The following is a 13717-nucleotide window of genomic DNA, read 5'->3' on the forward strand; positions in this document are numbered from 1 at the left end:
CCCAGCGCCTCCTTTCCAAATCAACTCTCTTAATGATCTGACAGGATATTCACAGCACTCAGTGACAATAAAGGAGCATTGTTTTCCTTTATCAGTGACAGCAGAAAAAGGCAACGCTACAGCACATCTTCCCCCAACACACTCTCTACTTGATTCAGTCTCCAGAGAAAAAGGGAGCTTGCAAAGTCTTCATATCTATGTTTTAGTACCTCCATACTATGCTTTTACATCTTTTGTTCCACAATGGGAAGCAGTCACAACCACATCACTCACAAACCTGTTGACGCTCAGTTCAGCTCCTCCTGGTTCCAGCATAATGACAACCACCAGCATCAGCTCAGTTCCAGGAACTGAATAAAAGAAAATCATGTTTAAAAGCCTCCATCAAGCCAGGCTGTGCCCAGGGGTGCCCCCTTAACACAGCCTCCTCCTCCTGTGTTAACCAGAAAAATTAGTGCAGAGCCCATGTGTGCTTACCTACCCATTCATCTTCCCCTCCTCACCCTGGCTCAGCAGAGCATTATCAGGCATTTCAAGCAGAGGTGATGATGTGTGAGTAGGGTCCATATGGCCCCTTCAAAAGGCACCAAAATTTGTAACTGACCCAGGAAGACAGTGTTCGTCTCTATTACTGCTGCATCCCCTCCAGCTGTAGATTTTTATGATCCTGTAACGCTAGGGTTGTATGTTCTCCCCAGAGAGATGGGCAGTCATAGGTGAAAATTAACAGGCATGCAGCTAAACCATAGCAAGCTAACGAACAAACTGATACTAGGGCAGAATGGAGAGGTTAATATCAGTAGTTCCCATTGAGAGTGGCTGGGGGATCCCCATTTACAGATGATGGCAAAGAGGCTTTTAAAGATGTTTATGCTTGGAAGCAGTTGCTGGGAGCAGCAGTGGTACTGTTATTGTGGGATGGGACAGTGGGGGGATGCCAGAGTGTTTCCTACATGTGCTGTGACTCAGACCATACCCAGCCTCTTTTCTAATACACAGGGGTCCCAGTTTTCATTTCCTTCCTTGCTGGATTGGTTTTGTAACCATAAATCCAACTGTCAGGCTTTTGGAGGGAAGAAGCAATTACACCAAAGGGCTGTAAACCAACACAAAGTTAGGCTGTCGTCCTGAGGAAATGCAACACTTCTGAGGTTCGCTTGGACCTTGCATCCAATACAAAATTCAGCACAAAAATACGATGCACTGACTATCACATCTGCTGGTCCATGCTTCTCTGTTCAAGTTATGTGCTTAATTTCATGTTAAATTTACAGGTCTTCAAAACATCCTTCTAACATAGTGTAATTCTGCAACATAAGCAAGCCCTCTTTAGAAACCACTACCAGACTACCTGGGAAGCTTTGTGTACACAAAGCTGTCGTTTTCGGTGCAGAAGTTCTCCCAAAGGCTAGAAGCAAAATGTTAGTGGAAGGATTCCTCACTTCTTAGAAGTAAAAAGAACCATTCTCTAGTCATGTTGAATCAGAAGATCTTGAATTACCAGTCCTAGAGGAATGTTTACTTACAGTGATTTAGCAGAATGATGGAATAAAAAGGTGAGAGAACCAGCAGCATAAAAATACCATCCAAATGATCACAGTTCCAAAATGTTAGTGCCCAAACCCTGGAGCCACAGATTATCAGATAGAAGCTGGGAACAGCAGTAAGAGTTACCTGCAAATGGTACTCATAACGATTGTGCACTTTAACCTAGCTCTCATGAAGATTGATGGATGTAGCATGCAGATGTATTGCTGCCTGCACCAAACAATTGCTAAAAATCAGAAAGATGACATAGTGCAATTTGCAAATAATTACTATGCCTGTGGCCTTTCTTCACCTTTCTCTCCTTATGCATTAGACAAAATATCCATGTCCCAGGCAATAATCCTTCCCAGTTCAGATCTCCGCATCCGACTCTTTCTTCCTGCTTCTGATTTGCCAGTCATTCAGCTTCCTTCACCCATGTGTGCTTGACCTGTAAGTATGTTCTCACTTACTTTCATACACTCAAACAAAGCTTCTAAACTGAGTACCATTTTGTCTCTTAGCTGCCTGCTTAAGATTCACAGCTCCCATATGGTCTGGATGAGATCAGACACATGATTGAATTGGTTTCTGTTACTCTGTCTTATTTCTATGTCTAATTTTTCTACACTGTATTCTTTTTCAGCTTGTTCAATGTGTACAGCTGCTAGCAAAGCAAGGGCCAAGCTTAACAGCAAAAGAAATATTTAAGAAGATCGTTCCCCTTCTTAAACACAGAGACCTCAATTTAACCCACAGAGAGTGTCTCTGATGGTTTACCATCAGCCAGACACAGGAAGCACCGAGGTGGCTATTCTTGGGCCTTTACAGAGAACTTGAACACAAGTGTTTTCCATTCATGCTATGGACGGTTCTGCCACATCACCTCTCTGATCCTTGACTAACAACAGAGGGAAGCATTGAAAACCATCTAAAGCCTAGCCTCTTAGCATGACTTACCTTGTTTAACAATGATCCCTTTGGGCTTATTGTGTCTTGTGCGTGCTGGGACATGTTAGCAGTTTAACTGAGGTGAGGGAAAATAGCACTTTTATGAGTTGTCAGTCCAGTGAACACTCAGAGTGAGAAAGTCTTGTTGCTCCTGACCAGAGCTGCTCACCCTTCAGGGGCACCCAACTGAAATACCTTAACAAAGGATCAATTATGTTACAGCTGAGAAACACAGGAATGTCTTCCTGAGCACAATTCCAGAACGTGGTCTGCATAGAGAGGGAATTGAGGGAACAAACAGAAAGCAAGGAAACAAAGGGGAAAACCCTCCAAAAGCAAAAGAAGGCCTCATAAACATGAAGTGAGAGGCAATACTGGCTTGTCCAAGGAACAAAAGGGTTTTCTTCTATTCCTCCCATGATCTCTGCCAGCAGTTCTGCCCTGTTCTCCCCCCCCCCCCCCCAATACAAATTCACCTTCAATTACCTTACCTCAGGAATATTCATTAGAGGAAGATGCCCTGAGTGGATCAAATTAGTGCCTTATGAAAGCCCATTCAGGAAACATCTATGTGATTCTTCTTCAGTTAGCAGGAGGGGATGGAGTGGGGATGCCAACTGACAAGGCGGTTTTATGCAAACACATGTCTTAGGACTGATGGGATAGCAGTGCTCTGCAGGCACAATGCAGAGGGACCACATCCTGCCTGCTCTGTTCCAAGTACTGACGCAGCCTTGCAGTTGCTTTTGTTTTGCCAAAACCATCGTATTTTAGAGTTGCAAAATTTCTAATCCTGGATAGAAAGTGCTGGGATGAACAACTGGGCCAAGAGGTATCCACAGGGGTCACCCCATTTTCAGTTACATGAAACACAAAGGGCAATCAGCCTCAGATGTCTTTGGACGGTGTTGTAACCTCAGAGCTTTGATACTAACTTAAGGCACTGCAACAAGCAGCCAAGTCACTTGGAGCAACAACAGAGATCACAGCACTCCAAAATGTTCCCCGTGTAGCTGGGATTGGGAAAAGGTGAGATTTCCATGTGCAATAAATACAGAGATCTTGACTGCTACAAAATCTACCAACCAACTAGTTGAAACTGCCTGTGACACACTGGTGCATGTCTTCAGCACATTTCCTTAGGTGCTGTACACAGATCTCATCCAAGAGGACAAAGCCACAGGTTAGCACCTCTGCTTCTTGAGTATAGCAGGGTACAGGAACATGGTGTCTCACAGAAATGTCCCATTCTCCTGCTTGTGCTGCCCCAGGGAAATGGGATGTAACACGCTGCCAACAGCTGTGAGCAAACAAGATTGTCCACACGGCAGCTGTAAGGCAAACAGGGCTGGAGAGAGATAAATTCCTGTCTCTGACAATAGCTAATGGGCTCCAGGCAGACTGGCAGCTGCAAAGCACCCACTTCTCTGCTCTGGTGCTGCTGACCAGGCACCGCTGGGACTGTTCTTTGAGCTGGTGAAGAAAAGAGGCAGAACAAGTCTGCTTCAGTCTATTTATATACTGCAGCTCCATCTGCTCCTCTCCACAGCTGGCAAGGCCCTGAGCTCAGCTTAGATCCTCCCAACAAAAAGCCTCTTCATGAAGCATGGGAATTCCCTCCACTATCAACACCATTTGGATTGGACTGATCAGGCTGAGGCTATTTTGGGCATCACAGGTGGCTTCTCCATCTTGCTGGGCACAAGGATGGAGCCAGAAGAGGCCCCTCCACAGTATTACCCAGCCACACCACCAGGGATGAACTCTGAGCAATGTGGGGCCTTGGATAAGCCCACAGGATGTGGGAGAAAGGGATACAAAGCAGAGGCCAAGAGGAGAGAGTTCAGCGGGTGGGATTCACAGGTGAGACAGCATAGAGCTTCCAGCAACACAGAGACCCTCAGAACTGCTTTGGAGACACAAAACCAACCAGTTTATTAGCTCATTAGCTTGAGAGTCTTTGCCCTGGGCAAAGCACTAACTCACGCCACATCTAAACTAAAGATCCTCACTCCACAGACCCTTTACCCTAGAGAGCAACTCCTCTGGACAAAGCAGAAACCTCCTTTTCTCTACTTTCCTCTCTGTCCAGGCAGTAACCCCTTCCTTTGTGCTAAGGTTCAACATCTGCTTGCTCCTGTTAGAGAGAGCTCCAAGCTCTGTCCTTCCCCCTGACATGCAGCAGAAAGCTGTCCCAGCCTCTCCTTTCTGTTATCTTACCACATGGATGTTATTTCCTGTGTTTATTTTTCTTGCCTGTCTAGCTGGCCTGGAGGGTCTCACCTGCTGGAAAAGTGCCATTACTTCTCCATCTGCAACACTGACCAAGGATTAACAAAAAAATAGGCTTAGGTCACTTCTAATTTCCTTAGGATGCCTGACTACCAGCAGAGGCCAAAGGCCACAGATGCTGAGAGAGAGCAGGTTCCTGTGTGTCTTACCTGGAAGCTGACATCAGCAGATGCATCTCTTTAGGAAGCAGAACAGGGACATGTATTTTATAGCACTCGGATTTCCAGCCACTTGGAAAACACCAAATCCATTGCTACATCCACAAGGACCTCTCTTCAGAGACAGTGAACGTGTCTGTGCAGCAGAGAGAATGCAGCCTCTTCCAAGACCTGATTGACACACAGGCTTCAGCATTCAGTGTTATCCACATGTCACTGACCCCAGGATGCAACCTCGTGCTTTTGATGGGAAAAAAACATTGTGCTCTCCCTGGGAGGATCATATGTCCCACACAGTGCTTCCAAATTGGAAGGCCCTTCTGTAAGGGAATCAGACTACAGTTAACATAGAGAGCACGTCCGTCCCTCCAGCCACACAGTGGAAGTCTACAGGAGGGTTGTTGCTACAGTTCTTCTGAAAGCCCAGGTGGTGCTGCCCCAGGGAAGGGGACAGCCAGCCTCTTCATCTCGGGTAAACCTCTTGTGCTTCCTGGGCCTGGCATACTGCAGGAAAGGAGGATCATCTGCAGAGGCAGAAACTAGGATGGGAGGGAACTTGCATGGGAAGCAAGTGCTCAGAGAAAGCAAGCTATAAAGGCTTCTGATTAAAACCTTGATTCCCAAGCATTGGCTCAATCCACAAGGAATTTGGTTTAATTTAGTTGCAGATGAACATTACATGGCTTAATTCTGCAGACTGGAAGGCCTCGGTGCGAGTGAGGGATGTTACTGTATATTTCTCCTGGAAGGAAACCAAAATGCTATTTCTCATGAATTCAGAAAGAACGCAGCTGTAGGACAAGCAGCTGACTCTCAGCTTTAGCTGTGGCATTGAGTTACCAATGGTGGGAGAAAAGACCATTTCTGTTTTCCCAATGCAACCTTTAGCATTTTGATCCTTCTGGAATTAGAGGAGGATCTTGAGGAGGGTCTGTGATTTTTTGTCTCCACCCTATTCTTTTAGTGCTTTTGGCATGAATATAAAGAAAGGCAGAAAGCACTTGGAATACCGGACTGCTCCCAAATGGCAGGCACCTCAGAAATTAGGCAGCCAGTTGCCCTTTACTTTCAGGTGCTGAGTGTTCATGTACCCCAGCACCCTGGTGCCAGTGGTGGGTGCTCTCCTCTTGAGACTCTGCCTTTGAATCAGCCAAAATCTTTGTGAATGAACTGCAGCTCTTCTCCTGTAGGCTCTCTGAGACTGGGAATGCAAACATTAGCCCTCTTCTCCCCAGCGTCTTTTGGCTCTGCAGAATAACTTCACAATCTGATGTGTTACCATCACTGAACAGCTTCAATATAGCAGCACACGATTCCCAGTTGTCCACAAAGGAGCCTTGTGTACCACAGCTCCTGCCACCAGGGCTAGCTCAGAAAACCTGTGATTGCTCACAATCATGGTTAACAGAGGAGATGACAGGGCAGGAATTTGCTTGGCAGCAGGCATGTCTCAGAGCTACCGTTCCTGTCACACGCAAAACTGGCCACATCCTCTGGATGATGGAATTGTTTAATATCACAGGATCCAGCGTGCATGGCAAAGCTGCTCCAAAGACATTAATACTGGAAGCAGTACTGCTCAATACAGACTTACATGCTTGACAGTTCATAGTAAATGAAAGGATGAGAGTCCTCTTTGCCCCAAGATTCATACCACTGCAAACAGCATTCTTCCTTTGCAAGACAATACTTTCCTTTTTGTGGCCCAGTGCTAAAAGGTTGTATCAGCGTGGATTCAAAATGACCTTCATCCAGCCTGGATCAGCATGGTCAGAGATGCTGGGTCCAGTGCACCTGCCCTGCAGAAGGCTTCAGCATCTGCCACTATTGAGCCCTTCAGCACACCTCCAAAATAGGAGCTTGGCAAACAAAGCTAACAGAGTGCATTACTAAGCAGAACATTCTGCCGAGTCCCGGCACCAGGACTGCATGTTATAGGGCACTTGCCAATTCGAGTCAACTTTATTTATTATATACTAGAAAGGTCATGACAAATCTCAGAAGATAAAATCTGTGTCTGTCAAGCCACCTTCCTTATTTTCATTGGCCTGGACCCTCACGTTCCACACCAACAATAACAGGACATGGGTTCAAGAGGTACCATGACTGCAGCTTACCCTGAGATGGCCCAGGCTTGTTTTGCATTCTTTGTAGATCTGATCCAGGCTGCTCAATTCTCTTTATTTGGCCTTTGCTGGTGGTTGTTTTTGTTGTTTTGTTTTGGTTTTTTTTTCCTTGGATGCAATCGCCACAGTGTACAACAGCCTCCTTGCATCCCTGGAACCCCAAAGCACAGGCACAAGCTTTCAAGGCGCAGATGATGCCAAATGCCCAAATGATGCAGCTGCAAGTTCTCCAGCAACACGAGGTATCCAACTGAGATATGCATAACTCCCATTTAGAAATAACATCCTAGACCTATACGAGCTCAAGAAGACATCCCCATGACCTCATCAACAGCTGAGGCAGCAAGATACCCCCCACACATGGATTTTCTTCACTGTCATTATGTCATTATGAGCTGTTATCTAATCTCCTTGCCTTAGGTAAGGCAAAAAATGAGAGCTGCCCAGGGCTTTGGGTAAATCCTTGGCAAACAAAGCCTGAGTGTTTGCAGCTCCAGTGCTGTCAGTGTCCAAGCTTGCAGGTTTAAGGACTGCACTGGGCTCTGTAGAAGTTGCAGTCACCTCCCTGGATTGCAGCTGGACACTCCCAAAACCCACAGTCCCAGCTGTGGAGTTCAGTGCAACAGGCTCAGACCACACAATATGGCTCTGCACTCCAAATAACCTCATTTGTACACAGTTCAGTCTGAACCATCAGACTGGAAGCTCTTTACCCATTTCTCACCTTTCACTTGCTGAAAAGTCACCAGTCTACTCTGAGGCCTCAACTTGGCTTAGATCTTTTTCTCTGATGTGCTGCAAGGACTCCAATCCTTGAAATGAATTTCTGATTTTCTGAGACATGGGTAGTGCGTTCCTGTCGCTCTGCAGGATCTCAGCAGCGACTGCTGCAGTCACACAGCAGAGAAGTGATAGTGCTTCTAAGAGTGGCTCATCTTACAGCCAAAACCCCTCCAACAGTCCCATCCACTTGGTCAGTTCTGAGGAAACAACACCAATGCTCAAAAGTGCCCCTTTGTTCTCGGAACAGCACTGAAGAGGAGATAGGGAAGTCAGGGAGGAATACAGCTCCACTTACCATTGAGTGGGACCCCAACCTGCAGTGAGTCACATCATCTAACCTGAGGTGCTTACTATTTGTGGGATCAGAGAGGTGGAGTCCTCACAGGATCACTCCAAGCTGGCAGAATTCTGTCTCCCTCCCCTGAATGAACACACAGGGACTCTCATTCCTCATTTGGTCACTTGAGTCAAATGCAAGTGCATCCTTCCTGTGAAAGTAAATTGTGAGGTGCACAGGGCCTCAAAGAAGGTGCTCAGGGATTTTAATTCCTCAAAACTTCCCTTGAAACACATGATGGCCAAGAGAACAGCAGGTATCTATGTACTATTCTTAGCAGCAAAGGCTTCCTGTTTAGGGGCAGAAGTGACAAGGAAGATCTTGCTGCCTTAAATACTGTGAAATGTTTTTTAGCCAAAACCATTATCCACCCATCAGTAGGGAAAATGCCATCCTCCACAGCTCTATCCTAGTTCACCACTCAGAAATGTCATCGGTTCCCCAGTGCTGCAGTAAATATTACACTTGTTGAGTTGTATTATCCTCAAACAGCCTTGGCCTACAGCAAATGCTCTGCAAAGCCCAGTTTCTCTGGCTGACTAAGCCAAAAACTGCTGAGCAGAGGTTTCCAGATCAGACCAATTGTGCTGTTTAACTGGGAGCTCTCTCTGTTCTTTCAAGTACTTGCTTTCTTCCCGGGTCCAGGTAGGGCCATTGTTCCCCTGGGCTCCTGCAGACGCCCATTGTTCCTCCGAGCTCCCGGCCTTTGATGCTGCAGAACAAAATGCACAGTGTTTGTGAAAGGGAAAAACCAAAACCCTTTTCAATTACACAGTTGGTTGAACAACTTGGGCACAGCTGGCCACAGAGCACCAGGGAGCCAGCACTGCTCCACAAACCGGGGCCTCCAGCGAGGCCTCTAACCCAGCTGCAAAGTGAACCAAGAGAGCGAATGACCAGTCATTGATGGTTATTTGGTGAACTTTCATTTCATTACTTCCCAATTCCAAATGCTCCTGGACTGTAGACTTCCACGAACCTCCTCACACACACATTTAGTAGCTGTCAGCTGGAAAAAGCTGGAAATTATTCCTGCTTCATCCTTCGGCATTGCTCAGAAATGGCCTGTAGATTCACTGCCTCCATTTCCACACTAATGTGGCTGATGGGGCTATCTCAGCCTGAGTGGCACAGCACAACAGGAGAGAGGTCTGAAACTGCGAGGGTCTTACAAAGAGGTCTGAAGTGCACTGGCAGGGCCATGTGGAAGGAGAGCCAGCAGGCTGGGATGCCCCTCTCACAGCTGCAAAGTTGTTTCAGGGTCCAATTATGTACCTTTCAGGTCCTGCTACGCAACACATTGTTCCTGATACTGCAGGGCTTTGGGCAAATGCAGTGCTCTACCTTGTGTTCAGTATGCAGCTGTAAACGTTTGCTCTTACTGCCGAGATGACAGATCCAGGATGTCAGAGATGTGAGGGCTCTTCTAATCCATCTGGGTCTGTTACCTCGGTCCATGCTAGTATGTTCTGCAACAGAGTAGGCAGCAGCAAGAAGGGAGATCTCTGGAAAGATCAGTCTATGGAAAAAGCTAGTAGAACGATAAGAAAACACTTGCACAAAACAGGGCAGCGAGCCGAGCCTTCCTGAGACAAAGGCACTCACACTCTCTTTTACAAATGTATTTTATTATTTGAATGCTTATTAAGAAATGTAACCAAGACAGACTCAGCAGCACCGGCGGCTCCTCACTGCCCAGCAGTCTGACGACTTCACAGATATGAAAACTTCACAGATTGACAAAAAAAACCCCTTTTTGTCAATGCACTTTAAATACATTTGCATGCACAGATTCTCCACCCCCTTCCCTCCCCTCCCACTGGTAACTGACAAACAGAGGGAAAACAACAACTATATTCATAAACCATTTAAATTAAAAGAGTAATTATTTTATAGTGACAGCGTGTGCAGCAGGGTATTCGTAGTGTCTTGGTTTGCAGACCACAGAGACAACTGCTCCACAGGATGAGGGCGGGAACGCCAGCTCCTGAGACAGAGTGGGAGAAGCAAAGGATGGACTCAGATCAACAGGTTACAGCCTTGATTTTAACACATCCTTGTGTGAACAGTCCCAGCAGATAAATAAGACAGGGAGTTACACACAACACTGCCCCAGTTTGGGGACTCTCAGTCTGTCAGGGTTAGGCACCTCTCATGCAGATGAGGAACTGGTGGGATTATACTTTTTCTGATGTGTTTTACTGTAAAGAAAGCCAAAAGCTCAGGGCTAGAGAGACAAAACTCTGGGATGACTCAGTGCAGTGAGTCCCAAAACAAATTGGGAGAGAACTGACTATGAGGCAGCTAAACATAGCAAAGACCACTGAAGAGTATTCTACAGTTCTAATGCATCACAGCACTGTTACAGCAGGCTTGTCCCCACAGAACACGGCTGGACTGATTTGGTTTTAGGTAGGGCTCATGTTCATGAAGCAGAAGGGCTTTTGTTGCACCCGGACACAGTCATGAAATGTGACAGTGTATCTGAAAAGGAGATAATCCACAAGAACGGTCTCTACCTTGGTCACTAATAGACCTTATGAAGTGAACCCTTCGCATGCACCAGGGAAGGCTGACCCTCTGTAGTGACCCCCGGAGAGCTCTAAGACTGTACATCATTTCCAGAGTCCTTCCTCAGCAAGCCACACCTTGGTCTTATGCCAGTGCCATCCGGGCCATCCACAGCACCTCCCAGCACATTCCTGCTCCCCTGAAATCCTCCCAAACATCTCCCCTACAAATCTCCCTTCACCACCAAGACTTCCCATCCACTCTGACCTTCCATTCTGCTCCCACACCTTAGAGACTTTTCTATATCCACCAGCATCTCCTGGAGCCTCTTCTCAAAGAACAACCAAAGATTCAGACTCTGCCCCATGCAACTCCCAAGTCCATCTGCACAATAAGCTTCTTAGCACCAACTGGGACCAGTGGCAAACCTTTTCTGTCTACGCTAACCCCAGCTGTTTCATGATGCCAGACTGTTTCTCTGTTCAAGAGTTGCAGTTCAAGCTTGCACAGAGTTTTGAAATACCACTTATTCAAATGAAACCCTGCAGGACAAAAATATAAGTGCACTGATTTGCACACACAAAACCCAGTGTTTTATTGAGGAGAGGGCCCCAAGAAGAACTCTTGATAAAATTACTCCTGGCAATTGATCAAACTTTACTTTCCCTGAAACCCTGTAAAATAAATAAACCCTGGAGCCAAAATGTCTTCAGGGAATGGTGAAATTCATGGATTCCCTCACATCAAATGAGGCACCACATCTCTCTATGGATCTTCAGCCACTTTTAGTAAGAAGTTCCAGTTGAATGAAATCAGTTTCTTCTTACCCCAGCTCTTACCCTCTGGACCCACTGAACCTTGGATTCCCAAGGAGGCCTTCTCCATCCTTTCCTTATAAGTCACCTCACTCTTCCCTTTGTCTTGGTACCATCTTTGTTTATCCAGAAGAGCTGTAGTTCATCAGTTAAACATTCTCCAGCTGGAAGGAGAATGGGGATGAGTGGGAAAAAATAATTTCATTTTTCTAATGATCCCTATGCAGTTTGGAAGACAGGTACTTTCCAGGAGTGGAGAACGCTGCCAGAAGAGCACATTTCATTGATGGGACCATACAGCTCTTTTTTCCTTTAAAAAAAACCCAACTAAACAATGAAACCCAAAAAAGCAAGCCTTGCAATGGTGATCCCTGGGAAACGAGAAATAAGAAGTCCAAAATTCTGTTCAAAAGGCATGAGCCTGTCGAGCTCCTCACAATGACTGAAACATCTTCTGAAGGTCCATCTCAGACACAAATTTGCCAGAAGGCCCACACAGCCTGTGGTGCAATTGCCATCCCTTCCTTCCTGTGACTGCAGATTCCCAATGCTATATATAACATGCTGCCTCCTTACCCCCACTGCACTTCCTCCTGCACACATCCCCTGGCCCCTTTACACACTCTTTTCCTGTCTAATCTGGATCACTAATATTGAAAGGGATTGGACACACTCGGGGGCATCTCATACAACAACAGAAAAGCTAATTTCAAGACGTGGAAATTCAGTAAGCTTACTGGAACTAGATGATCTTAAGGTCCTTTCCAATCCTAACTATTCTATGATTCTACATGGCAATCTGGTTGGGCAGGCAAATTTTCCAGAGTGACAATCCTAAATCTGTCACATCAACATAGATCAACTTGATTCTTGTGGCAACAAAGCAAGAAGCTGCCATAATTGAGTGTGAAGAAGCTCAGGAAACAATAGAAAGCCAGCAACCCACATCAGCTGTTGAAAGTCTGATGCAATGTGGCATGAAACATCTCATTACAATGGCAACTAAAGCTCAATAGGAGACACTTCTGCACTCGTGTGTGTTCCAGCACATGAGTGATGCTGGTATTTTCCCACACTTCCTTTCCTGCTCTGCTTCTTTGTGGACCTAATTGTTATTGACATGAATACCGGATGTAATCTTGTGTTATTCTTAGAAACATTTCAGCTCCCAACTGAGGCCTGAAGAGATCAGACCCCCATTTTCCTGACTGAGTTCCTCTGCCACTGTTACACAGGAGGTCAGAGGAGCCATCCCACAAATAACCTACAGAAATACTCCATGCAGAAACACCAAGAGTAACAAGATCCCAGGTCACCCTACAGAGGAATTACGTACAATGTCAGTCCTGGGGAAATGGCTTCGTGTGTGTTAATGGCGCTGGAGTGATAACCCACTCCTCTGACGTCAGACTACGTAGAAGAGCTGTGCCAAGAAAGCAGCAATTCAATTAAACTGTAAAGTCAATTGTTCTACAAATTTACCTGTCTTTCTGCTGAGGGTTGTGGTGGCAACCACATCTTTCTGTCTATCTCTTGTGCTAGCCTGGAGCAGTTACGTACTTGAGCACATTTAGCACTATAAACTACCCTCCACCTTCATGTAGGGACACTGGCAAAAAGAAAATTATCCTCAAATAAAACTGACTTTTCATTTTAATAGTTCACAATATATAAAATAAACATGGAATAAGAACACACAAACCTAACCTGCTCTTCCTCAAATATCAAAATCCAGTTCCCCTACCCTTTCTGCAAAAGAGATTATTTGGCTTCTGAAATGTTAGTTGACACATGTGAGGAGGAGCCAGGTTTGGGGGGATGATATTTCTGATGTTTTCAGCCAGGGAATAAGCTTCAGATCCCTGGAATTAGCAGACTTTTAGTTTTCCAGTAGGACCATTACTGCCTGTCTCTCCAGAAGGCTGGTGGTATTAGATGTGAATTATTTGTCTGGAGAACAAAACCGAGACAATCCTTAGGTAGAATTCAAGCTGAACGTAGCATTCTGCTGTCCTTGAGCTACACAGCTTCATAAATTATCCAGAAAATTATCAACCTGCTGTTAAACACTTCTGCACGAAACCACACCAGTGCATACATTTGCTGCACCACGGATCTGCCTGTTCTCTTACACAGGAGACTACTGCAGTTCCTAAGCTGGTTTCCACTACTACCGATGTCTTTCAGCTTCTCAGAGTAGAAACATCTTCTAACCAA

The sequence above is a fragment of the Psittacula echo genome, assembly GCF_963264785.1.
Source record: "Psittacula echo genome assembly, chromosome: 13".
NCBI classification, from domain to species: Eukaryota; Metazoa; Chordata; class Aves; order Psittaciformes; family Psittacidae; genus Psittacula; species Psittacula echo.